Below are 13,086 nucleotides of genomic sequence, written 5' to 3' on the forward strand. Positions count from 1 at the left end.
AACTATAATCTAATTACATTCATAAAATATAAATATAACTATAAATTAAATTATATTCATATAATATAACTACAAATAATTCACTTATAATTATATTACAGAATATATATTAACAACTCAGAATTTAATTTCCACAGTATTAAAATAATACTAAATAACATAATATCCAAAATAAATTATCTATGATTATATATATACATATACATATATTTATATTTATATTTATATATATATATACACATATCATATATTTAATAAATTAATTTAATACCCTGCGTGAAAATCCAAAACACTGTATTTCGAGATGCACAAAATATCTAGGAAAAGCAAATTTTAAATTACCCATGCTACTATGGGTAACAAGTACTACCCCCGGTAGTAGGTACTACTGTAGATAGTACTGCTGGGTACTACCACCAGTAGTACTGCTACCGTCGGTAGCACTACTACCCTATGGTAGTAGGTACTACCGCTGGTAGCTGTACTACCATCGGTAGTAACTACCGAAGTTTTTTTTTTTTATGTTTTGTTTTTTTAAATTCAAAAACCCAATTTATATTAAATGTTATTTTTAATAAAATTTATTTCCATCTAAATTTTATATCCAATACAATTTATTTCAAGGAAATTTAAATAATATAATATGGTAAAAATGATTTTTTCCAAAACTTAATTAATCCAATAAATTTAATTAATAATTAAATTTATTTCTTAAGTAAATAACAATTTCACAGAGATACAATTAAAAGACTGCCATAGCCAATAGCAGAATAAAAACAAACAAGAGGGAATGATTTCTTTGGTAAATCCCATTCCTCCCAAATCTTCCAATTTCCATTCATAATAAAAATATTGGCAATATTTGCTATAATAATTTTCCCAATTTTCTCAAAATTTAATCCACGAACACCCAGAAATAACTTCTTTCCATTAAACTAGAAATTAACTTTAGGTATGGACTTTAGCTAAGAATAGAATTAATCAGACAGGATATGACAATCATCTTAACACACACATCATTCAGAAGATAGAAGAAATAGAAATATTTTCTTCAAACAACAATCAAAAGAAGCCACCCAATCTGGTATAGCTTTCCTGGAAGAAATTTGTAGAAGAGAACCAATCCTTCAACAAGCTTCCAAATAAATTTCTCTTCACCTAAATCCCTGACCTGTTTATTATCTCCCCTAAAATCATGACCTATATCCCTTTTTAAACTAAAATTCTAGGTTGAATATCTTTTTCTCCAAAAACCTAAATTTAGAATAAAAGCAACTTTATTTTCTTTTTTAATTTTCTAACCAAGGATAAGTTAACATGCAATAATTAAAAATCATTATTCTTTCTTTTCTTTTCTCATGCAACTCTAATTAATTTTTTAAATAAAGAAATTAAAGCAATGCTATAATTTTAATGAATTCTTTTATTCATTTATTTATTTATTATTCTTTTATTTATTTAAAATTCTAGGAAACAACAAATGAAAATAATCTAATTTATTTTTCCACTAAAATTTAAATAAAATATATTTCTAATATTATGCAGCTTGCAATCTTTATTTAATAATTTCTTTTAATTAATTAAATTTATAATCTCAATGCATACATAATTCAACTATGAGATAACTCCATAAACTTAATTAATTAATCAAATCCACTAAAACACACAAACTGAACAAATCTCAAGCAAATACTCATTAAAAGATCAAACAACAAAATACGAAGGCTGAACTAACTGACTGGACGACCAACTGACGACACTCACACGAGTGTAAATGAGTAAAATAGGGTCAACTACTATCTCCTCCACTTCCATCAGAAAATATAAGGCACGCTCAGACCTATGAAGCTTGGTGGAGACAATACCCCGTACCTACCTGATACTTGTACCTGCAATATCTTGCATCATCGAACCACACATGCATATATACAATATAGAAAACACAACATACACACCAATGAAGGAGAATTGTGACATTCCCTATCTCACCAAAATGAATGAAGAAAAATCATCTCCTTGCATCCAATACACTCGCAAACACACAACATATAATTCCACATTGCATAGATAAAGTAAAGTGTTAGTACATAGCAATAATCCATAAAATGCCATAAATCACATGTACTGAAATACTGCAAATAAATTATGCATCTCATATCTAGATAAAGCATGAAATAATGTCATATAAGTCTGAATAACACATCATGGTAATGTATCCACTGAAAACAAACAATAATAAAAAATGAGTCTAATGAGTTCAAATGAGAAGGGGTACTACATGGAGCATTTTTTGGTCAGTTGGTAACTTGGTATTGACTTGGTGATTGGATGCTATCATACACTCTTGTAAACCCTTACCACCATTGGTTTAAGATTTTACCGATAGAGCTTTTACTGAGGAATCTTGATAAGATGCATAAGTGGTGTTGGTGTTGTTAGGACCCGGAGGCAACTGAGAGGGGGGGTGAATCATTTGACTAATAATTTCAACCCAAATATAACTTAATAAAACTTGACACTTAATATCGGTAAACCAAACTTAATGTCGGTAAATAGATTAATAGTTAATAATAGTACAGGTGAAACTTAATGCATGAAACGGAAAGAGAAACAACATCCACAATACATAACATAGAGATTTGTATGTGGAAACTCTGTAAGGGGAAAAACTACGGTGGGAAACCTTACCCACAATCAAATGATACTACTACAGATAGTATGTGTATATAAATGGGGTTTGCACATACAGAAAGGCTAGCTGCCTAGAGCTCACTGCTCAATCACAAGAATGGGAGTCTCATTGACTACAATTGGATGATTAAATCTAATGATAATGTACTACTCAAAGTAGCATCTCCAATGCTGGATTTAGTATCGGTTAAGCTTCGATTATCTCCTTCAAACCTTCCTTGAATCTTCAAATGATGTCTGCGTGAGTATCTCTACTTATATTCGCATATACCGAATATCACAACCTTACCATACCATATTACATTCCATTACATTAATATCAAAATTGAGATCTTACATATATACCAGAACCTAAGACCAAATATGTAGGTCGGCTCACTAAGAATAATACAATAAAAATAATTACAAGTAAGTCAAGATGTGATGCATCATGTCAGCTCAACAAAAATATTAATTTATTAAACCATCTCCATAACATGTCATGCTAATCTAGAATAGATAGCGCATGACAATCCATAACCTAGACCAATTTGCCAGTAACAACAAATATGTCAACCTGATTAGACCAATAACCAAATCATCAAAACCAAATTTCCAAACCATGTCTTTGACATGACCAAGTGATCTCCAGATGATAACAAGTCATCCTCAGTGCCAGTGAATGATATAACCTACTGGTGAACCAAATACCCGTGACTGTGTATAAGTCACTAAACTTGTCAGTGAACAAGACCAAAGATCTCCAGAAGGATAAGTGTTGATATCAATGACCAAACCAATGCAACACATTCATAATACCAATAATCTTCCCCTTTGGCATTGATGGCAACACAAGATGGAAAAACCATCTAAGTACGAAAGCAGAAATGCTAGAAACCAAAAACCAACAATCTCCAGAATAGATCAATACCAGAAATCAAAATACAAATGCTGAGAGTATGAATCTCTCCTCCAATGAATAATCTCTCCCCAAAGGATAATGTTTTTATGTTTTTCGATAGATATCTCTCCCCCTTTGACATCAAATGCCAAATCAATACAAATACTAGATACAAATAGTTCATAAATACCAACTACTCCCCCTGAGAAGTAGCTCTCCTCCATCAAAACCAGAAAAAGGTCTCTCTGTAGATTCTGTCAGTTTGATGCCAAGCATCAACTATCTAAGTCTCTACCAGTGAGGGTATAACCCCAAGTTTTTCTCTGAGATATTCAAAAATTTCCTTAGGCAAAGGCTTAGTAAAGATGTCCGCAATCTGCTCTTTAGTATTCACATAAACCAATCTCACTTGTTTTTCTTCAACATTCTCTTTCAAAAAATTGTATTTAATAGAAACATGTTTAGTTTTAGAGTGAAATATCGGATTATTGGATATATCAATTGCTGTTGAATTATCACAATAGATGATTATAGGTTCTTTGCATTTTACCTTTATGTCCTTCAACATTTTCTTAATCCATAATACCTTAGTACAATTAGTTGTTGCTGCCACATATTTTGATTCTGTTGTTGATAATGATGTACAACTTTGTTTCTTGCTCAGTGATGAAATCAATTTGCTACCAAGAAATAATGCCCCACCAGTGGTGTTCTTTCTATCATCTACATATCCTACCCAATTAGCATTGGTGTATGCACATAACTCAAAATTTTCATCTTTAGGATACCATAAACCAAGATTTGTTGTGCCTTGTAAATACCGGCAAATCCTTTTCACTGTTGATTCATGATTTTCTCTAGGATTACTTTGAAATCTTGAAACAATACATATTGCATTCATTATATTAGGTTTTGTTTGTGTAAAATATAGTAAACCTCCAATCATAGATTTGTATCCTATCAGATTAATAGGAGTTGAATCGTCCTTCAATGATAGATTATTAGTTGTAGTCATAGGAGTACTTACCGATTTCGAGTTTTCCATACCAAATTTCTTCAGTAATTCCTTCAAGTACTTTGATTGACATAAGAATATACTTTTATCAATCTGTGAAATCTACAATCCTAAAAAGAATTTTATCTCCCCAATCATAGACATTTCAAATTCTTCCTACTTCTTGTTAGAAAAGTCTTTACACAATCCATCTTCTCCTCCAAAAATGATGTCATCAACAAAAAATTCAATAACCAAAATGTCTTCATTAGTCACTTTGAAATATAGGTTGATGTCAACATTACCTTTAGTGTAAGAAAGTTTCATAAGATATTTGTCCAATCTAGCATACTGTCATGCCCAAAATTTAGGGCAAAAACGGAACAATTTTTTTTTTAAAAAACATACTAATTAATTAACAAGTTCACTCACACGACAAGCGTTAATAAAATTTCCATAATTATGTTCGAGCTAATTCTGAAACGAATCAAGCATCGATAATTTGTTTATTTCTAATTGCGGAAAAACTAACTGGTTTAATTTTATCTCCACGAGATACCTGGTCATTAGGTTTATAAAATCAATCACGTTAAAGAAAAATAGGAGAGGAAATTTATTTCAATCCCATTAAGACATATAGTCTAAACATCCAATTTAAAATCTAAATACTCTAATTAAATTAACCGGGACAAAAATAAGTATTTATTACCTTGAATACTTTTTAAAATTATAAAAGCTAGGCTTACTTCTGATAATTTATTTATTTCACTTTTCTTTTTACTTCTTATGAGTAATCATATAGAAGTATTAACTATTTAAAAAAAATTCCATTAAATACTTTTAAATATTTTAAACTTTATTATATACTTACTCCAATTTATAACCAGAATATATGTTTATATATATATATATATATATATATATATATATATATATATATATATATATATATATATATATATATAATATATATATATATATATAATATATATATATATATTAGATTTTAATCCTTTTAAAATTATCTCCCCAAAATAATAGATAATTTTCTCTCCAACCCTAATTAAGGATTCACATGATCTGTTTTATATAAATATGTTAATAACTATGAACCTAATATTATTTTAATTCTTTTACCCTAGGCCTACCCGGGCTAGGGTTTAATCCTTTTTTTTTGTTAAACACTGAGTATTCTTTTTTGCAGGGCCGAAAACCCCTAAGGCGACGGCCATGATTTTACTGCAGGTCGATGAAGGCGACAGGGAGGGCGACTGGGAAAAGGGCCGAGACGCCACTGTGTGGGCGCATAGTGGGCGTCGCGGCACCACTGTGTGTCCACACAGTGGTCGCCGCTAGCGGCTCCCCCACTGTGTGGCCACACAGTGGCGGCCGCGGCCGTCCACTATGTGCCCACACAGTGGGAGCCGAAGCGGCCGCACTGTGTGTGCACACAGTGGGCGCCACGCAGCCCTCACTATGCGTACACATAGTGGGGCCCGTGTGGACCCAAAAAAATTTCGCTTTTTTTTTTTTTTAATTTATTTTATTTAAAAAAGTATATTTTGTATAAATATATATATATATATTTATATTTACATAAATTTAAATCAATAAGTTATAAGGGGGAAAAATATACCAATGTATAAATATTTTTTTTTAATAAGATATACATGCAAATTTTTAAACAAAACTAATAAAGGAAAAACATTATGTTAATTCAAAAATATATATATAAATATCTATATATATATATATATATATTTAAATATATATATATTTATATAGTCTTAAGATTCTTTTTTAATTATTTGTTTCTAATTGCTGATAGAGGAATGAAGCAAAATCAATTGTTAAGCTTTTTAACCAACACTAATTAGAAATACAATCTAGAATACTTTTCAGGAAAAACAATATACTTCTCTTTAATAAATATATTCATTGATTTTTCAACTATTTAAGCAATAACTTAAAACTTTCTCTTTTTTTTTCAATACATAAGATCTTTCAGTAAAAATAAATTCATATTTTTCAACAAGTAGAATATAGATAAAATTTAATTGTAAACTAATTTTTTTTCATAATACAAAGAAGCTTTTGCATGCAACTCAAAATGACTTTTCTTTTTTTTAAATCAGAAGTAGACATAAAACAAGCTTTTCTTTTTACAACTCTAAGATATTCTACAAATTTTACAGGTTGTTTCCTTGTTTAGCTACAATAATAACCCAAGTCAAATCTCAAGAATTACAACTTGCCTCTCATTTCTAAGAATGAGGGCTTACTTCTGTAACAACTTTAAACAAATATTTGCAAATGAAATAAAGTATCTTCAACAATAATCTTCTGCATCTTTTCATGGCACCTATCCTCTTCTCCTGACGTTCCTGCATAATAGAAACACAAATATGACCACGGAGTGCTCACCTCCCAGCCTAGGCTAACTGGTAGCCACCCCCGAGCTCGGAGAACCAATTCCTAGACGGGTAACAAACAGGCAAACACATAGAAAGCAAAAGCATACAAATTTTCTAGACACATTCCCAACTTGGCTTTCACAGCACCACACTTTGGTGATGAACATTTTCAAAGGGTGGTAGTGGACCAATACCCTGAGGAGAACTGCAAGTATGAAATAAACAAGAAGCCACCTCATGGCACAATAAATATATCAAGAATCTTAACCCCTTATTCCTTATGCCCCCCAAAGGCATTCTAGCCTTATATCCCTCCTTATGACCCCCATTGCACAAACAGGCCATGCAGCAAGGGTCACACAAAGATCCCTTGTGATCGCTCTCAAAAGAGAGTCTCTCACTCGAGGGTTGTCACTACTACTACCCACAAGATCCTCTTCTCTCCCAAGAGTAAGAGGTCTTAAGGAAAGTCCCCAAACACAACACAAATCATAATGCAAAAAAACCAAAAGATTTTTCAACAAAAACATTCAAGAAACACAGATTTCTTACACCAACAAACTTCCAGACATAAGCAAGAAGAAGACATTATAATGAATAACTGAAACCAACCTTAATCTGCCCAAAGGTATTATGATATTTGATGAAGAGCTGCCCAATCCATGAATCTTTTTCCTTCTACCCTTAATCAATTTTTCTATTCCATAACATTATTTTCTTTTCAAAATTTCTCTTGTCTCCAAAAATGGAGAGTGGGTGATTACCCTCAAAATCTCAAAATCTTGCTTAAGAAGCTCACTCTCTGAGTTCTCACAAGTTTCTAAAAACCAAAAGGGAAAGAAAGCAAAAATGCAAAAAGACTCCCATCCCCAAAAGGAAAAAAATCTTAATTAGATTTAAACTTCTAATCTTCAATTTTCGCACAACTCAAAAAAGCCAATTTTTAAAGCGTCAAAAAGATCATTTAAAAGCAGAAACTTGCCTAAAATTACCCCTAACCCCTAGGTATACCTTATGGGCTTTAGGAAACCCTATTAAACTACCCCTAGGTGTTCATTTAACCCATTTTAAACCCCTCTAAAGTTTATTTTCGGGTCAAACATAAGTTGACCACCCCAAATATTATATTTCCCAAAGTATTTATGACAACACATTATTTTATTCAAGAAGAACTATAATTAAACACTTTCCCACCAAGAGACACAAATAAAACATTTAAATTTAAAATCCACACATGTGTCAAGTGACACAAATAAAACACTTTTACAAATTAAAATATGAAATTATCTCTTGTGGTTTTTACACATTAAATTTAAATAACACTTAACACTCATGCATCATATACTATTACGAATAAAATACAACACAAATAGGGTGTTGTCTCTCCAAATAGACAAACCCTGGCTTATGAGCATACATAAGTCTAGGTTTGATTCTCCGTAATTTTCCATGGTCACATGGTAAATTTCCTGCACATCTCAATTTACACATTAGTACTTTCAACTATCCACATATAATTTAATTCAAAGGAATAACAATACACATCATCACTTGCATACAATTTTCATCTGCACAGATTAAATACATGTTTTATCAAGCAAATTCACATAAGCAATTTCATCCCAATTCACATAAACTTAACCATACATCATAATTCTATATTCATAGTAAAGTCCTGCAATTTCAATAATGATATACCTCCTCTCAAATTTATCCTATTCTAGGATCATCTAGAGTTCTGTATCTATAAAGCATATAAATGAAGCATCCACATTCATAAATGTTACCCAATCACAGAATCATATAAGTTATTCATCCAGACATAGCTGACATACGTTAAATCAAGATTATCCAATCAATGGGTCTTTTAGGATTTCAACTTCATAACACATCAAAAGTACACCACTAGGTGCGATAACTCTATAACTTGGTTCAATTATTTTTCTCACAAACCTATCTACCTAACACAGTCCATTCTATTGAATTATAAAGCATTTATTAATAGGTCAAACAGGGTCAACTAAGTAAATCAAAGCTTGGTTTGGGGTAGGCCTTACACATACCAGGCTCTAGGAGCTTGCTTCAATCCATATAAAGCTTTCCTTAATCTGCAAACCATATCTTTATCATTTGTCAGTGAAAATACATCAAGTTGTTCATTGTAAACTTCCTCTTCAAGATCACCATTCAAAAATGCACATTTAACATCCATTTGATATACTTTATAGTTCTTGTGTGCTGCAAATGCAAGAAATAATCTCACTGCCTCTATTCTAGCTACCGATGCAAAGGTTTCACTGTAATCAATTCCCCCTTTCTATGAATATCCCTTACACACTAATATTTCTTTGTTTCTAATTAACTTACCATCTTCATTAAGTTTTTTTCTGAATACCCATTTAGTTCCAATTACATTTTTATTTTTAGGTCGGGGAATCAATGTCCATGTATTGTTCTTTTCAATTTGTTCCAATTCAGCTTCCATACCCTTAATCCAATGTTTATCTTCACATGCCTCAATAACAGATGCTAGTTCAATTTGAGAAATTAAACATACCTCTTCATTTTCTAGTCTTCCTCTAGTCATAACTCCTTGATATTTATTCCCAACTATCTGACTTTCAGAGTGATTCAATCTTACATACCTGGGTGTGTTTACTTGTTGTTGTTCTTCATTCACTATGGAATTCTCTGTTGATGTCGGTGTGACTAGATCAACATTCTATACCGGTGCACTCTGTATAGGTTCATTTGTGATTATCTCAACTGCCAGTTCAGAATCCATAGACCTTGAATTTCTTCCAAAGTGTTCATCTATCTTCACATTTACACTCTCAATGATTTTTTGCAATCTTTTATTAAAACATCTATATGCTTTTCTCTTAGATGAATAACCAAGAAATATTCCTTCATCACTTCTAGGATCAAATTTACCAATATACTCATCTCTCCTAATGTAACATTTTCTTCCAAATATTCTGAAGTACTTAAGAGTGGGAACATTACCAAACCATAATTCATAGGGTGTCTTACTGGTTTCACCTTTGATGTGAACTCTGTTGAAACTGTAAACCGTTGTATTCACTGATTCTCTCCAATACACATGAGGTATATTTGTTTTTGATATCATGCTTCTAGCTGCATCCAGAATAGTTCTATTCTTCCTTTCCACAAATCCATTTTGTTGAGGTGTCCAGGGTGTTGATGGTTGTCTTCTAATTCCATTCACTTCACAAAATGTATTGAACTCCTTAGATGTAAATTCACCTCCTTGAACTGATCTTAAACATTGTATTTTCTTTCTGATTTCATTCTCTACAAGTACCTTGAATAATTTGAATTTCCCAAAAGCTTCAGATTTCTCCCTAAGAAATGTAACCCAACACATTCTAGAATAATCATCAATGATTAGCATAAAGTATCTATCTCCCTGTAAACTTCTTGTTCTTGCCGGACCACATAATTCAGTATGAATTAAATCAAGAACATCATTGGTTTTCTTAGAAATACTCTTGAAAGTTGTTCTAACTTGCTTTCCCATTTGACATTCCTTACATACCGGATTATGAGGTTTTACAATCTTCGGTAAATCCCTTACTACCTTAGATGAACTAATATTTACAATGCAATCAAAATTCACATGATAGAGTCTTTTATGTCATAACCAACTTTCATCAATATGTGCAATCAAGCATGTCTTTTCATTGTTATTCAAATGAAAGATATTACCTCTAGTCTGATTATCAGTTGCGATTTCCAAACTGGTTCTATTCATGATTTTGCATTTACCATTCTTGAATTGTAATTGAAATCCTTTTTCAACTGATTGACCAACACTCAAAAGATTATTCTTCAAACCTTCAACATAATAAACATTGTCAGTATTGTGCTTACCATTAAAAGATATAGTGCCTTTTCCTCTGATCAAACAAGCTTTATCATCTCCAAATCTTACTAGACCTCCATTGTATTCCTGAAAAGATAAGAATTTACTTTTATCACCAATCATATGATGTGAACATCCAGAATCTATAATCAATTCATCCTTTTCTTCAATTTTAGCTGCCAGGACCTTCTCTACCAGTGGAATAGTAGGTGTCAATTGATCTTTTGTTATTGCAACAAAATCCCATCCATTGTCTCTTGGTTCTTCATTAGAATCATTAGTAACTCCTTTATCAGCATAGTAACATTATTTGTCTATATTCTTCTTAAATTTGTATCTCTGATATTCAAGGTTAAGCTTATATGTTCTTTTAGCTTCTTCTCTCAATCTTGCATGTCTATCCAGACATCTAGATGCCATATGACCAGTTTTATTGCAGTTAAAACATTTAAAAGGTTCTTTACCTTCATACTTACTTCCAATATAACCTTTAGGCATTTTCCCTATGTAAAGCGGAAAAATATCGAACCCTTGCCGTTCTCCCCTCCCCAACTCCGAGGAGAGAGAAGGGAGAGTCACTAGGGTTGATGGTTTTCACTTAGGAGAGACTTTACATTCAAAAGAGGGGTTGAAACCCACAAGATCCAATCCCACGCAATGCAAGATTGGATTCTATATGAGTTTCAAGGGTTGTGATAGCAAGGATACCCTCTTTTGTAAAGAATGTTGATTGAAAGATTGAACTAAGAATGCATGTAAAGTAAGAAAGATTCACTTATAAACAGAGATAGGGATATGGTATGAAGCTACAGACCTGGAATTAGTAGTAAAATGTCGAGACGGTGCTATTCTGCAAATTTGAGCAAAAGTTGACGGGACGATGGCGCCCGGCGTGCACACGGTCCTCCGAAAAATCTGCGAAACGAAGGGGGATCTGTTCATCTCTGCACAAGGATTCCAGATCTTCAATTACAGCCACGTACCTACAACATGCGAAGGTGTAATGTATGTAGTATGTTGTATGTTGTATGTGATCTCCTCTTCAATGGTTGAATCCTTGTCTTGAATGCAACACTTAGCCTTGAGTGGAGACTTAGAATGATCAATTGCTTGAAGGAATGCTTGAATGCTTGAATGCTTGAATGTCATTTCCACGTCTTGTACACATCTATGTCCCTTCTCCCCAAAATGGGAGAGGAAATGTAGTTTATATACTTGTCAATTAGGGTTAAAAGACTGATTTTTCTGACCTTGGGCTGACCAGGAAGTACTATTTTCCAAATTGTAAACATAAAGACCCGAAGCCCCATAGGAGACCGGGCCCAAAATAGGGCCAGGGACCAGGGCACTGGACGCCATGGTCCTGGGGGACCAGGGCACTGGATGCCATGGTCCTGGGGGACCAGGGCGCTGGACGCCATGGTCCTGGGGGACTAGGGCGTTGGGTGCCCTAGTCCTGAAGGACCAGGGTGCCCTGGTCCCACCTCCAGGGACAGCGGGGTGCAAGGAGGATCAGGCCAGGGTGCTTGAAAAATGCAGTTTTTGGTGTCATAAACAGGTTTCGGGGTCTCCATTCAGGTTTTGTGTTGCGCCGCCATCGTGAAGACCCAAATGCAGTCAAAATTACAAGTGTCGCAATTTTAGGACGCTACATTTAGCCCCCACTTTAGCGGGAGTATAAGCGTATGCTCATACTTCTGGTAAAGTACAAGGAAACAACATTGAAAAACTTTCACCACGTCAAGGAGGCAAGATACACCAAGCCCCCAGTGGACTAAGGATCTTACGACTTCGATTGACAAAGTAAAAGGGAAGATCACGAGGGAGAACCATGACTATCAGTAGTAAGGTTCCCTCACTATGAGTCATGCAAGAAAGATATCAAAAATTTTCAAGGCAAAGCTAAATTTGTCAAGAAATTTTCAAGTATCTTGAAAAGATATGAACGGGATGTATGCCCCCCTACGTTAAAGCGATCGCACACGCCTCACCGGGGGTGATTGCTTTAAGGTAGTGATACATATAAGAGATGAGAAAGGAGCACGTTATCGCAAGGATTTAGCCCCCAAGTGTGAGATAAGCCCAAGGATAATAGACACAAAACACAAAGCACAAGGTGACTTTGCTTTCCTCGGGGTCAGTATGCTGTATGATAATTCATGTATATCATATGTATGTATGCATAATTGTTCTTCATTCCCCAATCAAGGAAGGTCACTTA

Source organism: Cryptomeria japonica, chromosome 1 (assembly GCF_030272615.1).
Source record: "Cryptomeria japonica chromosome 1, Sugi_1.0, whole genome shotgun sequence".
NCBI lineage: Eukaryota > Viridiplantae > Streptophyta > Pinopsida > Cupressales > Cupressaceae > Cryptomeria > Cryptomeria japonica.